Source organism: Cryptomeria japonica, chromosome 10 (assembly GCF_030272615.1).
Source record: "Cryptomeria japonica chromosome 10, Sugi_1.0, whole genome shotgun sequence".
Classification (NCBI taxonomy): Eukaryota; Viridiplantae; Streptophyta; class Pinopsida; order Cupressales; family Cupressaceae; genus Cryptomeria; species Cryptomeria japonica.
The window spans coordinates 829704650-829725960 of record NC_081414.1 but is presented as its reverse complement, the minus strand read 5'-3'; positions in this window follow the sequence as shown (position 1 = coordinate 829725960).

The following is a 21311-nucleotide window of genomic DNA, read 5'->3' as shown; positions in this document are numbered from 1 at the left end:
TTTCATATTGACTAGCCAAGATTTAATAACCAAGCACATTATCTTGGGAGTATTCTTGGAATGGACTCATGGACCTAAACTAATTTTAAAATTTGATAGAGATGAAGATAATCTTGATTTAACTAGGGATCTAAAGTGATGGATGACATTTCACAAGTCAAATTAGAAGGCTTTATAGAATAGAGTTGGAAACAATTTTAGGGTTTGAACATTCCAAAAGATTAGAAATTCTTCCTTGAAGGGATTTTGTCATCCAAAAAAGTATTTATTTGGGAAGAAGATGACACCATTAAATGTTCAAGATCTAAGACAAGAAATCATAGCATAAAAAATGGCTATCAAATTGAAGTAGTGATAGTTAGAAGGGAATATTGGCCAGCTCATTTATGCTAGCATAAATAATGTCTACCCAAGGTAGGTGCCTTTTCTTGGGAAGAATTAAGAAGCATGATTCTAAATAGAGATAGACTAAAGAGGTGAGATTTTAGTGGCCAATCAAGATGTGCTCTTAGTAAATATGATAAGAAGTCAGGGGATCATCTTCTTCTTAGCTATAGTTATACAAATAGATTTCAAAAAAATGTTTTGAGAAAACTAAATTATATTTGTCTCGTTCCTCAAGATATCTTCTCTCTTCAATTCTTGGCCCACAAAACACAAAAAGTTGTTATTTTGTAGTATTTGGGCTATTATCCCTTCAAACATGTTTTGGGAAGTATGGAAGGAAAGAAAACAAAATGGTTTTTTAGATGACAAAACTAAAGAAATATATGTTTTCTTCAATAAAGTGAAGAATGCAATTGTTGAGATGGTTAATAACATGGCTAAAAATTAACCTCTCAAAGAAAACTTGTTCACAACATGGGATGGTGAATTAAGAAAATCATGGAATGGATTGATCATCCCCTTGTTCATGGGATGACTAAGGCTCATATTCCTTCCAATGCTAGAATAGATGCAAGGTGGGTCACTCTTGATGAGGTTGGTGAAAGGAAAGTAGAGGAGCGGAAACAACCTTCCTAATGCAAACCCCAAAGGAGAGTGAATGCAAACTTCTTTTCAAACCCTTGAACAATGTTACAGATAAAAGAAAAACACGGACAAATAAATTTCAGATTTAACATAAACACATAGCATATAATTTTTAATGTGGGAAAACCCTTTCAAGAAAAAACCCACCACACCAAAGAATAGATCAATTGCATTACAGTAAAAAGCTATATTACAAACAACATGCAGAGTCTATGCTCTTGCAGGTGTCTTCAACTGTGATATCTAAATCCAGAATAATTCTGATAGCATAACGAAATCTTTCAAAAATACTTCACTCTACTTCTCTTCTACAACACATTGTATTTATAGAGTTTACAATGCAAAAGGAAGCAACTTCTCAAAAGTGTCCACATTCAATGTATCTACTACATATTTCTAGAAACTTCTTTTTTGGCACAACTCTTTCATAAATTATATTTAATAAAAATATTATTTATTCCAAAAATGCAAGGTGTCCAAGAAAATCAAGCTTTTCTGCCAAAATAGAACTTTCTATTTTGCTTCAAGTCTATCCATGTGGAAGATTTGGTCATGCTGAAAATATTTCCAAAAACGTGCACAAGAAAGGAAAACAAACTATGCAGCCACTTGTCGCAAGGGTGGAATTTGGAAGAGCTCCAAAGAAAATTTCTTCTCCAAAGTTCCTTCCTTCTGACAAGTGCCACAATTCTGCTTCCTCCTCAACGCTTGTTGCTTGCACTTTGGAAATTATTATAACATTACATTAATTAAAATCGGTATACAAACCCAATTGAATAATTAATTAAAAAACCACTTGGGACTCCTAAGGTTGAGGCACCTTAATCCCAATAGTTGGCACAAGCTCAACTTCAATGGAGTGGCAAAAGGAGATTTGAGACCATTAGGGACAAATTGCACATTAAGAAATCAAGATGACCTCTTAGCTAAAGAAACAAATAATGAATTAGAATTGTAGGCGAAGGATCATCTTCCTTCTATTTCTAGAGTAGATGCAAGGTGGGTCACTCTTGATGAAGGTTGATGTAAGCTTAACTTCAATAGAGTAGTTGGTGGAACAAAAAGGGAGCAGACATCTAGAAACTAAACATTGAAAATTATATTCATCAACATAAAAATTACATCTGACAGAGCTTCAGCTCATTCACAATGACAACCTTCTTTAGTCACAAATTAATTGCTTCAGATAGACTTGACTCATACTCAACTCATAGCTTCTTGTAGCTTGTAGCTTTGCAGAGCTGGACTCCCACAAGAGAGTGCTTAGCAAAAATGCAAAGCATACATTATATAGAAAAACTTACTACAAAACATAACGCAACAAAAAGACAGTTGCCTGGAGTGAGGAGAAATAACTTCCTACAGATGTTAACAAAGGAAACAACTGCCACAGTAGGGAAAAGCAAAAACTAAAGGTTGTTTTATGCTAGAAACATATACATTAGTTGGCAACCAAAATTGATAGTGGTTGTCAAAAATAATGATGGACACATGTCATGGAATGTGTGATCATGTGCATTAAGCATCATCACCAACATTAATGAGATGAAATTTGAGACTATTAGAGACCAATTGCACATCAAGAAATCATGATAGACTCTTAATTGAAAAAACAACAAAAAGAAATTAACAAAGGAAGAAATAATGAATCATAATTTGAAACTACTTTATTAAGGCTATACATGAGAAAAGATCTAAATATTAAATCATAAATTGAAAAGGATTTAATAATCACATCTATGACCCTTTGTAAATGTTGAATTCCTAATTGGAAACTTAACAATTTCCTAAGATGGTGCACATAGATCTCAGGCAAATTCAATGATTATAAGCTTAGCTATGTGTTCCATGAAGAAAATAGAGTAGTTTATAGACTGCCAAACATGGTTGTTGAAATGGCTAAGGACTATCATTTCGCTAGCTCTCTTGGTGCAAGGTAGTATATTGCCTCTGATCTTCTATCCTTCCTATCTCACTTGGTGTAAACAATTCTAATTATTTCTTAATAAGATAAGGAGTTTAGCGTTCTTCAAGTCAGGAATCAAACAACCAAACTTGTGCAAGATAGAGGAAGAAGTCAAGATTTCAATACCACGAAGATCCAAGCTTGTTTAAAGACTAAATTTGGTAGTTTCAGAACATTGAATTTCCTAATACATTCAATGGAAATCTGATGGGTTTAATGCATAATGTCCTTACCAGATGATCGACCATGAGAACCCAGCTTCTTTTTGGAAGGAGATGTGCGAATCTGAATGAGCCATAGGATTGTGAACATATCTCCTGGTTTTAGCTCTGAAATCTCTAATGCTCCTCTCAGAGCAATCAAATCAATGTCCCTAGATGCATCCACTATTGCCACCACACTCTGATGCCCACCTTCATTCCTCTGTTGCTCACAGGGAGAATCAACAAGACTTTTTGCAGGACTAGATGGTTGGCTACAACTATCCATTCCTTCTGGCTCCTCCAAATATGTTACTTCAACACTACAATATGCAAGCTCCATTGATGGGCATTCCATGATCACCATTCTATCTATCAGAGAACAAAGAATATATATATACACTTAGGGATATTCAGTGATCAGGTTCTTACGTTGATATTATCAATGTGCTGTTCTATCTATCATAGAACAAAGTATATATATATTTTTTCCTATCAACTTAGGGATATCCAGTGATCAGGTTATTATTGTTGATTGACATTATCAATGTGCTCTCTTGAAGGCTTGGGATTTCCAAGATGATTGGACTACACGGATAATATCGATAGGACGTGCTATCTTTCAAATTATGTCCATTATATTTATTGCTAAATCCGATCTGCCATGGCGATGTGTTCTAAAATGCTTGGATGGATTAGCAATTCTCCATAGACGAGGGAGGGATTTGATGTTTTGTGCAAGGAGTTGAAGATTGGGATCCTCGATGGGAGTTGATAGAAAATTTTCTAGGTAATTGTGTATGGATTAGAATAGAATATTTTTTGGTTTTTTTTTTGTGTTTGAATTGAGTTTGTTGTTTTGGATTGAAATTTTATTTCAGTCATGAATTTCACTTTCGATGATTTATAGATTGGGGGTTTCAATAGAAATTGATGAAAATTTTCTAGACAAATGTGTATGGATTAGAATTAGAATATTTCTTTTTTGTGTGTGTATGTGTTGAATTGAATTTGTTGTTTTGGATTAGGTTCACAATTGAAGCTTTAATTTATAGTCATGAATTTCACCTTTGATGATTTATAGATTTCATCTGGTGAATTCTTTGATAAAATGGCTTGTAGGCTATGATATTATATGTTGCAGTTCAAGAGTTTTTGGATGATAGATATTATGTGGCATATTTTTTTTATATGCTTTGAGTTTTAAATTTGGTGGGGTTTAACTTGTGTTTTTGTTTATTTAAAGATGATTTTTATGAGTATATTAAATATTTAAAAAAGTTTTGTTTGTTAATATTTTTTGTCTTGTAATTATTAGTAGGTATATAATTGAAATGGGAGAATACAATTTTATGTATAATTTAGGATAAGTAATTGATTTCGGTTACTCTAAAAGGTGTTGGGGCACTATGGATTAAAATGAGGAATATAAAAAATAAAGTATAATTATAATAAATGAAGAAAGGTTGTTTAGTTGTGTAACCAAAGAATGATTATTGCTTGTTGAATATAGTGATATCTATATCTCAAAATTTGAAAATTTTCTAGGCAATTGTGTATGGATTAGAATTAGAATATTCCTTATTTTTTGTGTTGAACTGAGTTTGTTGTTTTGGGTTAGGTTCAAAATTGAAACTTTAATTTATAGCCATGAACTTGACCTTTGACGATTTATAGATTCCATCTTGTGAATTCTTTGATAAAATGTCTTCTAGGCAATGCTATTCTATGTTGGAGTCTAATAGTTTTTCTATCAAGTTGGTGATATTTAAAATAACTTGATATCTATACTAAACCTCAAACATGCACATGAATTATAGAATAATTTCTTGGTAATTCACATGTGGTAGGATGAATGTGATCAAATATGTTATATTTGTTGCTTGATATGGGCATATAGATGCGAATGATTGTTCTTGTGGTAATCAATGATTCTTGATATATAATTGAGTGCAAGTTAGTATATTCTTATAACATCAAATTGTGAAGGTTTGTGCAGAGTTGACATGAGACCAAAATGTAAGCTAAGGTCAATTCATTATTTTTTATTTATTTAAATGGTTTTGATTTAAAATGATCAAGATTATAGCTACACTTGGATAACCTTGCAACCACAACATGAATTTGGTCATACCACTAGGCTGGATTAGATTACAATTAGTTCAATAAGTAGAATCAAACATATAAGACAATTGGATTAGATTACAGTGTGAAAATAAGCATAGGGATAGGTGTAAGAAAAACTAGGACATGCAAGACCAATTATGCACAAAAATATGTCATTTGTAGCTATATAAAAACATTAGGACATTGTCTTGAATTAGACACAAAACTTAATGGATAAATGCATCAAGCATGGATTTTTCACCATTATATCTTACCCCCACTTTGAGGTGAATGTGAATCAATAAGTATAAACATGTGTCTCTAAGTATGCTCATTTCAAATATGCTTATAGTACATACAAAAGATAGAAGAACTTACTATCCAAGAAAAAAAATGTTATCCTTCTATGTTCTTTGATTTTACATATGTTTCCCCAAGAATTTTTATAATATGGGGATAAAATATTCCATGAGTAGCTTCTAACTCAGAAGATAGATCAAATATAAAATTAGAACACTAGTGATCATTGTTGGTAGATCAAGAACCATAAATAGTATGGACCAACAACTACTAAAAGATCAATATAGTATCAAATAGCATCATGTAGTACCTTTTGAAGGATGGAAAGATACGAGGAAAAATAAAAGGACACATCCCCACACTAAGTCTAGTAGGGTATAAGAAAACAAATTGGGACTTAATTCTACCACAAGAAGAGTTTGCATATAATAATTTAGTGAATAGAAGCATACAAAAGAAACCATTTCAAATGGTGTCTAGATTGCATCCTAAAGGAGTATTTAAAAAAAAAAAGATACTAATAAGGAAGATAAAAGGGGTGTAGAAGAAAAGGAAATTGTAGACTGCATTAAAATAGCACACAATCGGGTTAGGAAACACTTAGAGACAATGAATAGCAAGTACATAGATCAAGAAGATAAATAAAGGAGAAACAAGGAATTTTCTTTTGGGGATGAATCATGACGTATCCCAAAAAAAATCGTTCCATATTATATTCTTAAGAATTTTGATTTTAGGAATGCCTGTAAATTTGAGTTACCAAAAGCAATAGGCATATCAATTATATTCGACATTTTGTATCTTCATCAATACCATGAAAGACAATTAAGAAACACTCAACTAAAGTTTCTTTTAACCTGAACAACTACCATAGTAATAATAGGAGCAACTTGAGTGGATTTTGGATAGCTTTATATTGGAAGAAGTGCCATAAATAAAGAGTGTACGTAATACCTATTACTATTGAAGGGAAGATCAATAGAAGATGCATCATAAACTTCATAAACTAAGATAGAACACTTTATATTTTCTATGGAACCAACAAAATGAGACCCACTTTTCAAACAACATATCTTGATGGATACAACTTTGCATTATTTTACTAAATATTGCTATTACTAGAAGTTCATAGTTCAAAATAATTAGTGCTTGAATAATTAAGATGTCTCAACCTTTACAAGTATTGACATTTAATTTATTGATTATTTATTTATTTTATTTCCTACTAGTGTCATGTCATTTAGTAGGACCTACTTGAGATGACTATAATGACACACAAGTAGTACATGTGGATGTAGGCATCCCACTTAGTGGACCGCACTATGTAGCTATGCTAGTGCCACATGTTAGCTTATAATAAAATATTGTGATGTACTAACAAATGATGGCTTATGATGGTGCAGGAGCATGTTATGATGGAATATATGAATACTAAACACTATTAGATGTCGAATACTATGCATGGAAGGGGTTTTCATATTGAGGAAAATATATTTCATATAAGGAGGGTGTTGGAATTGAAGATTTTATTACATGCGTATGATGGTCCTATTCATGCAAGGTGGTTGTATGCATTCAATTATTGTGCATTTCAATAGATTTTTTTACAACTGTTAGACTCATGCTACATACATCTTGGCATCCATTTGAATCTTATTTCTATGAAAATTTAAAAATGCATAAAATGTAGTTGTTCATAGTTTCATATGAAATTGTTATGCTTTCAAAATTGATCTAGACTCAAAAGATTGAGTATTGAAGACTCATGCTAATGAGAGTAGTGCTCATATTGTATTGTAACCACATTTTATTACCACTAATACAAAGTATGTACCTATGTGTTATTGTGGTAATATTTTATAAATGTTATTGAATGTGTTTCTCTTTTCTTATTTACTTAAAGATTGTAATAAAATTGTATCACCTCCCCCTCTTTGATTAGTGTGGGAAGAATTTTATACATACCTTTCTTTCTTTCAGTTGGTATCAAAGCCTAGCTAATTTTGGTTTCACTGATAGGTAGACCTGATGCTCAAGTAGACTAGGATATGATGGATCAGAAAGCCAATGTTTTAATTAGACTTTGTATTATTGTGTATGCATGAAGAGAAGATTATTGAAAATCTCTGGAAAAAACTTGGAGATGTTTATCATTCTAAATCCCTAGTAAAAAAGTTATTCTTGTGAAAGAATTTGTATTCTGTAAGAATGAAAGAAAGAGGATCCATAGTTGATTATTTGAATGCATTTAACATGTTCATTTGCCAATTGGCTTTTTTGGTGTGAAGATGGAGGAAGAGGATTTTTGCATGACTTTGTTATATTCTTTGTTAGGCTCATGGATTCACCTTATGATGGCCATTTGGAGTACCACTACCACCTTCAAAATGGATGAAGTGGTTGCATTATTGACTTTTGAAGAGTTGTGAAGAATTTTTTTGAGATGGTTGAGGAGGCCTTACTATTCATGGTAGAACAAAAGAGGAAGGTAAGAAAAAAAATGTCTTTGACTCAAATTTAGATAAATCATCTCAAGATGATGCTGAAGAAATTATTGCAACCTTGGCAACTCATGCATTTGAAGATAGACTTAAGTGTATGTTTCACATGACCTCTCATAGGGGTTGGTTCACTAAATATGAAGAATATGATGGTGGGAAGGTGTATCTTGGTGAGACACATCTAAATATTAATGTATATGGAAGAGTAAAAATTAGATTATCTAATGGTAGAATGAAGGGGATTAATAGTGTTTTTCATAGCTTTAGTTTGACATAGAACCTATTTTTGTAAGTAAATTGAGTGATGTGGGTGTGCAATTTGTTTTCTCAAGAGGAGGATTCAAGATGATGAGAGGAGTTATGGTTCTTTCTAAGGGTGTTCAAATTGGCACTTTGTATAAGCTTGGTGCACGCATAATTTAGTGTAATAGTTATTCTATTACTCCTAATTCTTTATCTTCAGCATTGGTTGTATCATCTTTTGCTGGTCACTCTTTTTGGGTGGCTAAGGGTTCCAATACTTTGGAGGTGAAACTTCTAGTAGACAAGACAATGTTATGGCACTAAAGACTTGGTCATATGAGTGAAAAGGGTCTTAGGACCCTAAAAATTAAATGTCATTATTATGCTTGATTAGTGTAATATTGAGTTTGATTTTTTGAACTCTACATATATGAAAAATAAACCATGTTTAGTTTAACTTTAGTTCTCACAAATCTTCTAATTTGTTGGATTTGGTACATTTTGACATTTTTGGTTCAGTAAATGTTCCTTTGATTTATAAATGTGTACTATATTTAATTTATTGATGATTACAATAGAAAGACATTTTGTTTATTTAATTAGATGTAAAGATAAAACATTTAGTTGGTTTAAAGAGTTTAAAGCCTTGGTTGAAAATTAGACTAGCATAAAGATTAAGCATTTGAGGACTGTTAAAGTTTTGTTTGAAAAAAATGATAGGTTATAGAAAGACCATGGGATTGAGAGGCATAAGACAACTCCATACACTCAGTAGAATACTGTTAAAAAGAATATGAGTAAGATGTTGATGTAGAAGGCTAGGAGTATGCTTGGTGTTAGCCTTGAATAATTTTTTTTGGTTGAAGTTGTAGCCGCTACTTTCTATCTACTAAATAGATCTCCTACATTAGAACTTGTTGATAAGAAAATGATGGAGGTGTGGTTAGGAAAGAAGCCTTTAATGGGACATCTCAGAGTATTTGGTTGTGAGGCATATGCTCGTGTGTTGAATGAAAAGAGGTCCATGTTTAAGAACAAGGATGTTAAATGTGTCTTATTGGCTATGGTGTTAGTGTGAAAGGGTACAAACTTTGGGATAACGTGGCCAACAAGGTTCTCTATAGTATAAGTGAGCTATTTTTAGAGAGACGAAACCTTCCTCTATTGAGCTCCAACTAGAGAAAGAAGAGGTGAAAAAGAAGTAGTTTTATGAACTCCAACTAGAGAAAGAAAAGGTGAAAAAGAAGTAGTTTAGGTTCCACTTACTCTGACAAAAGAGGAACTACATAATCCTATTAGATCTAATGATGAGGAGAGCTTAAATAGCTCTAAGTTTTCAAAATATTATGAACCTAAACCTCAAATCTTGAGTGGATCTATGAGAAAAAGATGATAGCTATAAAGGTTTTTATATTCATCGTTGAATTCTATTTATATTTTTTCTTTGATTTCTAACACTAATGAGACTAGGACTATTTTTTGAACACATGACATGACTGAGAGGGGGGTGAATCAATCTATAACTTCAAAATAGATTAATTATAAACAACATCAAATAACACAACAAAAACACATCAATCATCAACAAATGGACATAAACCATCAACACATGAACACTAGATTTACGTGGAAAACCCAAATTAGGAAAAATCATGGTGAGAATCTAACTCACAATATGAATAAAATGATTACAATGTTTTAGACTCACTTCCTAGGAGCAACGAAACTTGATGGACTTGCAAGGCTAAGGCACATTGTCTTAGGGCAAGATACAAGGACTTGCACAATTGAGGCTTACTGCTCCAAGGTATGATAGAATTTGCTACAAAAGGACCCATTGTCAATTAGCAACAAAGGAAATAGGAGAATTGAAAATGAGAAGGATCTCCTGAACATGAAATTGTCCTTGAACAACTGGATCAAGTGACCAACATTATGGAAAACATTATTGATAACCACCACTATCACAACACATTATCTCATTGAATATATCACCTTCAAAGCTATGACTTTTGTACTTCTACAATCTCAAATCTTCTCACACATCATTCACATACTATTCTCATCAATTTACACACAATCCATCATTCAACTTCTCCAACTACACTCCTTAAATATGAGATAGATCATTGAAAAATTAATTTAGGGTCGACCAAGAATAAAATAAATATTATCACAGAAAATAAGCCACCCAGACCAAAAATACTTAAAGTGATCCACTACATGAGAAAGAGAGAGCCCAAATACATCACAATACATCCTTCTAAGATGAATCCAATAATCCATACGTGCTAACACATCCTCCAAAGTTGTTACCAAATGCAACGTGTAGGCATTTCAATCAGTTAGCCAAAGATCATCTTTTGATGCAAAATATCTCACATAGATCCCCAATGCCATGGTGGACCCATACAACATCTTAATACATCCTTCAATGCATATATGGACCAAAGGAATATGATCTAATCAAGATAATCCAAATGGATGGACGGAATCATAACACAACTGAATATTCCAAACATAAATCAACAAATCTCTCTTGCGGAACAGAGAAGATTGTTGGAAGGTTGGCGCCTTCATCCCCTTGGTTATTCAATACCACCCTCAAGGATTCACGACATGGCTTAACTGCCTCCCGTGGTTTTTTTAATCTTGTTTGTATTGAGCATTAATAGGTTGATCTTTTGGCACAATGACAAACATTGGGCCAACAAGTGGTATAAGAGCTCAAGTAGTGCAGGTTTGAATCCCTTAGTTATGTTGGGGGGGATTGTTGGAAAGTTGGTGCCTTCATCCCCTTGGTTGTTTAGTGCCACCCCGACATGGCTTAACCGCCTCCAATGGTTTTTTTTTTATCTCAGGTGTTTCTATCAAGCATTAATAGGTTGACCATTTGGTGCAATGGAAAACCTTGGGCCAACACCATTAAAAAGACTATAGGTATGAGTGATGTAGATTCCTAGATGAAAGGCATGGATGAAGAAATGATTGCTTGGAAGAAAAATGTTACATGTAGGATTTGGTACCTTTGCTTGAAGGATTCAAATGCATCGGTTGCATTGATGAAACTTTTAATGACTTTTTAATTACCTTGTTTATCTTTTAATCCTCCCAAGACTATTGAAATTTTAAATACTTCTCCACATTTATAACTACTATTAAGTATTATAACACGATTAGTAATGAAATAATAAATACTTACATATATGTTATTATTGGTAAAAAAGAGTAAAATATTATGATTTATCTTGATGTTGAATGAGTGAAAAGGCTAACATGTTTTGCACCTAGAAGAATCAAGAGCACAAGATGCATGCTTCCTGTAGCCAAACATAATATAGAGACAAAAATGTTCATGTAGCCAATAAAACATGGGTCTCCAATGATAAGCATAATATGTATTGGTAAGTCCGCTATAGTAGCAGCATAAAATTCCTATTACAAAAATCCAAGTGCCTCGTAGTGTACATACAATTTAGGCTTCATCTTAAGTTTATGATCATGGTTGATAATAAAAAATATCCTATAGTGATCAACGGTTACTTAGTAGAGGATAACCTTATGTCTAAGTTGTAGTGCAAGACCATATAACCTAAAACTCATTATTTGTTATAGGATACCATACATTTTGCTATCGTTACCAAGGATAGTGTCGAGTTATGAGATTATTTAGGTTTTTTAAATTTATTTCTTATTTTCATAGATACTATAATTCTGGTTTTCAAAATTTAGGTTAAGTAGTTATTTCATCATATACTAACATTTTGCAAAAAAAGTTGGGAAGTGGTCTACACTTGTTGCATGTAGAGAATAAGAGACCTCTTTGGAAGATTTCTTCCAATTGTTAACACTAGAAGAAATAATTTAGTCATAGTGGCAAAAATAAGAGAAGGACAACGAAGTGGGTTTCACCAACTTGAAGACAACCTAGCTTATCCATCTCCACCATCAACTCCCAAATCCAGTTACAATTATAGTACCTAGTTTCCAATTTATTTTTCATCTATAGGATCCCACCATACAATAGAAGATTTAGGAAATGTAGACCAAGATAATGAAACTGCTACATTTTTCTTTCTCACCATTAACCAAGAAAGGAATAATACAATGAATATAACAAACCTGCCTCAACCATTATAATTTTTTATGGCCTTGCGATAGAGGAGCCTAACACATTCTTATTTGAATTTGATGTCGTATGTAGAAGTTATGACTATACCAAAAGTGCACAAATATTGAAGTTGTTTTCAACTACCTTAAAAGATTCAACATTAAAGTGGTTCATGGGGATAGGAAAAGATATTGTGGATAGTTGGGATACCATGAAGGAAGTTTTTTGAAGGATTATAACGAATATTGCAATGGAGGGGAGATAAGAGGGGATGACATGTTCAGGATGAGCCAAGAAAAGATGCACATCTAGAGGAATATGTTGAAAGACCTTGTTTTGTTTACAAAAATCTAAGAAAAAATAATTAACAAGGGACTCTTTGAAGATAATATTCTTAAGGGGAGTTGATGAAGAGTATTTAGACATATTGGACCTCATTGGAAATAGAGACAATTCTTAGGTTCCTTGAGAAGATGTCTTCTAGATTTTCTTAACTTATTCAAGGGCCATAATTAAGAAGACTCATAGCTTGAGAGAAATGACCACCAAATCAGCTGCAAAAGTTTCAAGGATGAAGCTTAACACCATAGTAAAGGACATGAGATAGGATATTATTAATCATATGGAAACTCAACTTGATACATTACATGCCAAAAATAAGTAGGAAGATGTGCTGATAGAATATTATCCCTACTATGATTTAAATAAAAGAGATAGTAAATGCAAGTCTGGAAATAATTAAAGATAAATATGAGCAACCAAGCTTCAAGACATTAGAGGATGAAGATGGCTGAGTATTTTACCTTAGAGCCCAACAAAAACCGTGGAATCAAAGGCAAGGTATCCTCAAGATCCATTTTATTATATTGCTCCTTTTTCAAACTCCTTTGTAAATAATCCTCCATAGTATAATCAACCACCATGTACTTGGTCAAATTATGGCCCCCTTGGGTGGGCATCATCACAATATCTTCTCTAGAAAGAATGTGAATTTACTTGCTTTATCTAATGCTTATTTTTTAAGTTTGAAATTCCTCCACAAGCTCTTTGTGAAGGATAGATCATTACAATAGGAACCTATTTTGAAAATGAGAACCAATACTTAAAGATCCTTTTGGATACCACTAGTGAAACAAAGTTACTAAAAATGGTTTCTCCAAAACAATGATTTATTTCATTGGTTTGTGGACTTTGTTTGATATTATTTGACTAAATGTGTTTGGCATTTAGTGAGTACACCAAAAAAATATTCATAGGCATCAGGGGCAAAGAAAATTAGGGCTTCCTTGAGTGAAAACTTTGACTAGGTGATAAATGGAAGAGTCTTATGAAAACATTGAAATCACTAAATTGTTTTTCAATTGTAAAGAGATAATTGCAGATTTTTGATCCTATAAAATTTAATGTACTAAAAAATATTGATTGGCCTTGTATAACTAACTGGTAATCTAACATTATATTTTGGAGAGACTAGTTTAGGGGGTGTAAATGACCATTTGGATTGGAGGAATGTGAAAAATCTATAAGAGTGGAAGATTGGACCTTATTTGTACTTAAGAAGTGCACACAAACATATGGTTTGAGAGTTGGGAGAGTATGTTGATAAATTTGTTGAACTTGTCTTATGTTTCCATGTGTATTTGATCAAGGCAAGCATTAAGAGATTTCATAGTGGACTCTTTCGAATATAGTTGGTCTTGAAAATTGTGCCCTACTAGAGTAGAGAGAAGTCAAATTTAGCAAAAAAAAGTGATTAGAGATATATGAAAAATTGGTCAAGAGATAGAGATGAGCACAATTATAAAGGTTCCTAGATGATTAAAAAGAGCATTAGAATTGAGTAAGCTAATTTGCATAATGATGTGATAAACAAATTAAAATAGAAACCTCTTAGTGAAGGTTGGATAAAGGTTAATTTTGATGGAGCCTCATGAGACTATCCAAGGCCTTCTAGATATTAGGAAGGGAGCTTGATAGCATTTGAATATAAACAAATGTTGAAAGGGACTGATAACGAAACAAAAATTCAACTTGGTTCACTTTGAAAATGGGGCCAAGGATGGGGTTAAAAAAGATTCATTTAGAGGGTGACTTTGAAATTATTAGTTCCTGCCAAGGTAGAATACTATCGCATTCATTCAATTTTATTTTTCTATTAGCTTAACCATTGATTGCAAATAATTAAAATTGTTAAACAAAATTTCTATAGTTTTTATTTAATTTTTATTTAAAATGATTGTAAAAATTCATTTTCTATTCTTCGTATTGGTCCATACAAATATGAAATTTAAATTTTTCAAAAAATGAAATTGAAATTATTTTGTTTTGAAACCATGTGGCAGTCCATAATTTTAAGGCTATTAAAATTGCAACATTAAAAATAACATTCCTTGTCCCCTTCGACTTGAGTCACTTTGATTAATGATCAAATGTAATAATTAATGTATAAAAGTAAGTGACACCTAAATAATAATTAATTGGTTAGAAGTAAATGTTTTTAAAGTAACAAGAGACTCGTTTGCTAGGTTTTTCAAATTGTATCATATTGTTGATTAATTTTAAAATCTAATTAGTAGAAGTAGAGGTTAGATGATTATAAAATGTGAATATAATTAATGTTTATTAGATGTAATGATTAAGATTATGTGTTTAATTTTTGTGTATAATATGATTTGTTCTTTTTCCCTCTGTGACTTGGAAATATTGGATTCTAAATTCTATCAATTCATTTGCTGAAAGTTCTAAGTATGATGGAAAATACTTAAACATGGGTTTTAATTTTTTTTAGGCAAATTACCAATGTTTAATGATTTGTATTATACGAATTATATATAATATAAAATATGTGGTTTTATAATTTAAATAACTAAATATGCACATAAAATTAATAGATGAATTGTTTCAATTTTTTTTAGTAATTTTTTATAAAATATATTTTAAATTTACTTTAGATTTTTTGATTTTAGCAAATTCTAATAAAATAATTGAAATTTTAGTTAAAGATGATATAACCCTAAAGGAAAAATTAAGTTGAAGCATCATTTTCCTTGTTTATTTTTAGTTTGTTTCAAATGTAGTGGATATTTTAGCTTTAACATCTATGGATTTTGCAATAATAGGAGAATATTTATTTGGTCTTCAATTTAATAAGCTTTCCTTATAAGTGTATTTAGATTTTTTTGATACTTAAAAGTAATTTTTAAATAGACATGTAAGTCTTTTGTTATAGACAATTTTAATAAATTATTTAGTCATTTTAAAATATATAATTATATTACTATTTTATTATACATATGAAATTTATAATCTAAATTTTAATAAATTATTTATTTTTCTTATAAGTTTTTTTTTGATAGATATTTTTTAGATTTTAAACAAAAACAAAATAATTTATTTATTACAAAAGCATTTATTAATTTAAGCTAAATAAATGACATAAAGCTTGTTTAGTTATTTATCTATCTTCTTATTTTATTCTAATAGACAAATGAATTTTTTCTTTCGGTAAAGGGCTGAAGCCATTAACACTTTTTGATTGGAGTTATGAACTAGCGAGGCCACATTTTTGAGGGACCTCATCTTCAATTTTTTTTTGCCATTGTGTGCACATGACATTTCCACCTTATCACTTTATTGCATGTGCATGACAACTCACCCTTATATCTCCTTTGTCTCACACTAGTGAAACCATCTCTCTGTCATCACGTGCAGGTGTCACCTTATTTCTCCATCACCTAAGCATAAGAAACTCCTTATCTCTCAACGGTGCTGCCAACGACTCCTTCCACATCAACAACTCCTTATCTCTCCACGATGGCAATGTCCTCTCCTTATAACTCCCATCCACTGCCACCATCACCTCCATAATGGTTGCCACCACCACTTGCCGCCTTTGGTGTTAGGGATGCCTGTGGGGTGGAGGGCACAAGTTTTGAAATTGTGATCGCCCTATCAACATGGCTTGTAACATACTATCATGTTGCGGGGTCATCCCCAATAGACCAATGGATTATAAAAACTAAACAAAAAACAAACAAAAAATGTCTTTAAGAAAGAAAGCCACGTGAATAACAAAAAAAACTAAAAAAATAATTAATTTAAATTTTATATCTATATTTATCATTAAATATTATGTTTACAATTTTAATATTTGGTATTTAAATGATTTCAAATTTAAAATAAAAAGGCAAGAGTCTTTATTAACATACTCAATTTTACACTTACCACTTGTTGTCATTGTAAAGTGCCTTAGTTTATTTGACTTTTGAAATAATCTAAACAAATGATAACAATATTTATATATTTCTCGACATCCCTCTTCCTCTTTCCTTTGGGCATATTTCCCTCTCTATATATTTATCTATCCATGGTCTCTTCTATCAATACTATTGGTAGTAGGGGAAGCATACCAATAGTCGCTATAGCTACCTTTGTGCACCCATCGATTCAAAATGGTACATCAGATTATGACGATTTTTATTTGGTTATCTTCGCATGCAACTTAACTGCATATAGCTATTGTTTTGGCTTTTGGGTAGTAATGATGCACGCTGTGGGATCCGTTATGCACGCAAGAGTAAAAAGTACACATTTCAAAGTGTTGTCCAATACTTGCTTAAAGATGCCCCAATAATCATACACTTAAAATTGTCAATACTTATGCACAAATGCACCAATACTATGGATACCAATGAAGGTGCACAAATGGACCAATTATGATCCAAAAATGTTAAAAAATGAACAACTATTGGTATATTGGAAATTTATTAATAGACTTTTAGTTATTTGTTTTTTGATTTTTTTAAAACTAATAATTGAAACTTGGGTGTGCAAGAAGTGAACTATTATTTAAACATGATTGATAGTCCCTTGTTTAGAAACAAGTGTATGAATGAATAGATGAATGATTTTACTGACGTCCACGAGATTGATCAATCTATGAGACCAAGGATTTACAACCTTAAACTATCTGCATATTCCTTTCAATGTTTGATCTTCTGCTATATATCTTGACTAGAAAGCTACCAGTCTGGTTGATCTTATCCTTGTCAAATAAACGATGCATGTTGTCAACCTTCAAGATGATCTCGTACTGAGCACATATATCATCATACGCTATGCACTCAATGAGAAAGTGCCATTTTGTCTCAATTGCACCCATTCTGCAGAACAAGCGAGTCCTCTCTTCCCATACCACTTTGGGCCTTTTCCAGCAACCCGTTTCACATTTGAGATGATGCGAACCAGTCCTCAATTGTGCCACTAACAACCTTACTTTCCCTTTAATAACTGCCCCTAAACATGCTTTCTCTCCGTGTTCCCAAATTGAGTTAAACTCTGGATGTAATATGCCTTTTTATGTCCAATGTGGTTAGTCCACATTGATATTAAAAAATAAACCTATATCAAGAAGGGAACTTTTTGGCAGATCCCAATGGGCGGTTGATCAAATGGAGGCCGTTGGAATGATGGTGGAGGATGTAGGTATGACATGAACTTAAATAATGAAATACTAAAACAAAAGGATTTGAAATTTAATGCCATTTATGGCAAGTAAGCATCAAAGGTATGAAAGGTACATGGAGATTTCGAGAGGCCAAAATGAGTTGGCGGACGGGGTCAAAAGGATGTGATGGGATACACCTGACATCAATTTGAGCCAAGCCGAGGGTCTGCAAATATGGATGCAAATTTAATCTTTGGGTGAAGGAGAAGTAGCTAGCATTTAGAGGGAAGATTTCTGGTGAAAGGTTGTGGAACATTTTTAAGCGGCATTGCCTGATGATGCTTGAGTCATTAAGATGCTACTCGGGGATGACTTTGTGAATTTGGAGCACAAATATTGGACAAATGTTTTGAAATTCCATCCATTTTTGTGCGTGGCTGCTAGAGTTTGAATAGAAAGAAGTGAGAAGGAGAATGGAGCAGTGTGTATGGGCTCAATGGAGGGAAGGAATTGACGAGTTTCTTGAAATGGCAAAACAAGCCCTATGTTTTAGGGCAAAGCAGGTTGCTGGTCGCGGTTGTACGACTGCTTCAATGCTCCTTTGCAGTTATTCATCATTTGGGGAACCGGTATGGATGAGGAAAACGAAGAGGACAAGCGGTGTAGGGGTCGAGTTCATTAAGGACACGCTGGAGAAGCTAAACCGGGTGCAACAGAAGGGCAAGGAGGCAGAAGGACAGCATGGAGACGGAGGTAAAATAGTTTGAAGTGTGGTAGGGCTTTGGATGTAACATACCAAATGATAATGTGATAGTAATTTTTTTTGTGGAAGCTGTAAGTAATGGTGGATGGGTAGTGTTTTTTGGTTTGAACCAATGTATGTGGGATGAGTAGATGATTGCCTGGTTGGCCCAAAAAAAGTTAGCTAGAGTAGTATGACAGATTGATCAACTCAAAGAGAAACATTACAGGAAAATCCAACAAATGTGTATAAGTTAGCCCTAAACTTTTTTTTATACTGTTCAAATACCTTTGGGGCTGAATTTTCTATCGAAGTGATAAATTGTGTATGGGTTGAGGGAAATTTGTATCAAAACTTTTGGATCTTATAATAGGATAAATGGACTAAATTTACAATGAACTAAAATACAAATCTAGAACAATACTTGGAATTTGAAGTTATATTTTAGGAAATACCTAGGGGTTAGGGCTCTATATATGTGCATTCTAATTTTACTAATTTCAGTTAGCTATGTGGATATTTCAAATTACTCTCAATTTTCTACAGCAGTTGATTTGTCAAGCCTCTTACTAATTTTTTTTTTTAAGTCTACATAGTCAAATATGATGCCACATCAGCATGCATTTTTGTGAATGTGTTCAAAATGGTCCCAAATTGTGATAAGACCAAGAGGTGTGCACTAAGTCATGTTTACTTGTGTGCTGATGTGGCATCACATGATTGGTTACTTTTTGAATTTTAGTTTATAGTGCACCACTATTGGGCCCATTTTGTCCACCTATAATAACATATATTGGTATCCCTATCGCCAACTTGACCCTCTACCCTAGTTAGAAGGAAAAATGTTTTTATAATATTTAGGAGAAGAAAAACACAAGTAGGTATAAAAGGGAAGGTACTACTAGGTGTGTTTGGGTTGTGAGCTCACCAATACACTTATCCTATTCACTACCTATCTCTAAGGTATATGGTGAGTAATTTCCCAAGGCTAGTTGCTTACCATTGTGTCATAAAATTTACATAGTTGAAGGTTACTTAAGGTTAGAATGAAAAAAATAAATTTGGTATTTCAAGATACTTTTAGGTATGTGGAAGCTTGTGGTTGTATAAAGAGGTTGTTTGAAGCCTAGTCATCGAAGCCAAATTCTCCTCATTGCATTGGATCCTTTAAACAAAATCCAACTTAACCAAGAATAACTTGAAAACCATTCACTAAAGATTACTAACCTAAAAATGAAAAAAGACACTAATTGCAAGAGCAAAAACTTTTTTGGTTGAAAAAACTTAACTATAGACTTAGAGTGACTATGATTATAACCTAAGTCACCAGGTTCGAATTCAAATTCGAAGTTCGACAGCTTTGAAATTCAAATGAAGTTCGACAAGGAAAAAATTTGAAATGTATAAAATTCGAATTAAATTGGCCATATGTAATTTTTTAAGATATATAAATTAAATATGTTTAGTTATTATTAAATATTAATATTAAAAAATAAAAATAAACAAGTAAAATAATATTGAGTTTAAATATATCAAATGTTAATATAAATAAATAATATTAATTTTTTAATAAATATATTTGAATTAAATATAAATTATTCAAAAATAAAATATATGTTATTAAAAACTCTAAACCATAGAAAAGATTTAAATCAACTACATATAAGAAAATTTAAATTCTTCAAAAGAAGTCGCAGCAGGAGAGAGCAATGGGAACGTGATGGGAGAGAGTAGTGGGAATGAATGAAAATGACAGGAGAGAGAGAGCAGTCGTGGAATGAATGACAACCAAGCCAAGAACGAACACTACCAAATCTATTGCTCGACAACCATTACGATTTTGGGCAGATTGATTTTGTGGTGGCATGTCGAGTAAAACATATCCTCTCACCCACCGTTTCTTTGTTGTCATGCCTTGAAAAAATATGTAGTGCCCTAGCTGCGAGCAGGAGGAATTTTGTTTTGAAAAAACCTATTACAAAGTGCTTCGTATGAATTTAGCGACGAATTTCAACGAACTTTATACATTTTTTTAATGTTCGCCAAATTTTAAACTTCAACCATGAAATTCGGCGAACCCGGTGACTAAGATTACAACCACTTTCTAATCACCAAGATCCCTACAATTATAAATGGACTTAAATTAGTAAAGTTGCTTGCATAAACAACCTTAAAAAAATCTTTGATAACACTTACAATGAACCTACATAATAAAATAAGTTGAATGCAAAAATATTGCATAAATGAGAGAAATATAATACATTTGTATCTTCATAGTGCCACTATGAAGGGGCAACCTCAAAATCGAGCATATATTCTAATTACACATGTCGAAGATGCCTTGCATTTAGAAACCATTATAATATATAGAGTTTTGCTGAAGACAACAACTACCATCCATGTATATGTAGATAATTACTTTATTGTAACAACTAGTTGTATCACTCACAAAATGTAAAGGTGACCTACAAAGCATATACACCCCTAGTACTAGCTACATATAGTAGAATAAGATTCATAACAAATAATTTCTAAAATGTATTCACAAAATTTAGTTTAATTATATAAAAAAACTTAAATCTCATGATAAATACATTTCTAAATAAATCTAGCTAAATAATTTTATAATTTAATCATTATCTTAATAATTTATCGAAAAGATAA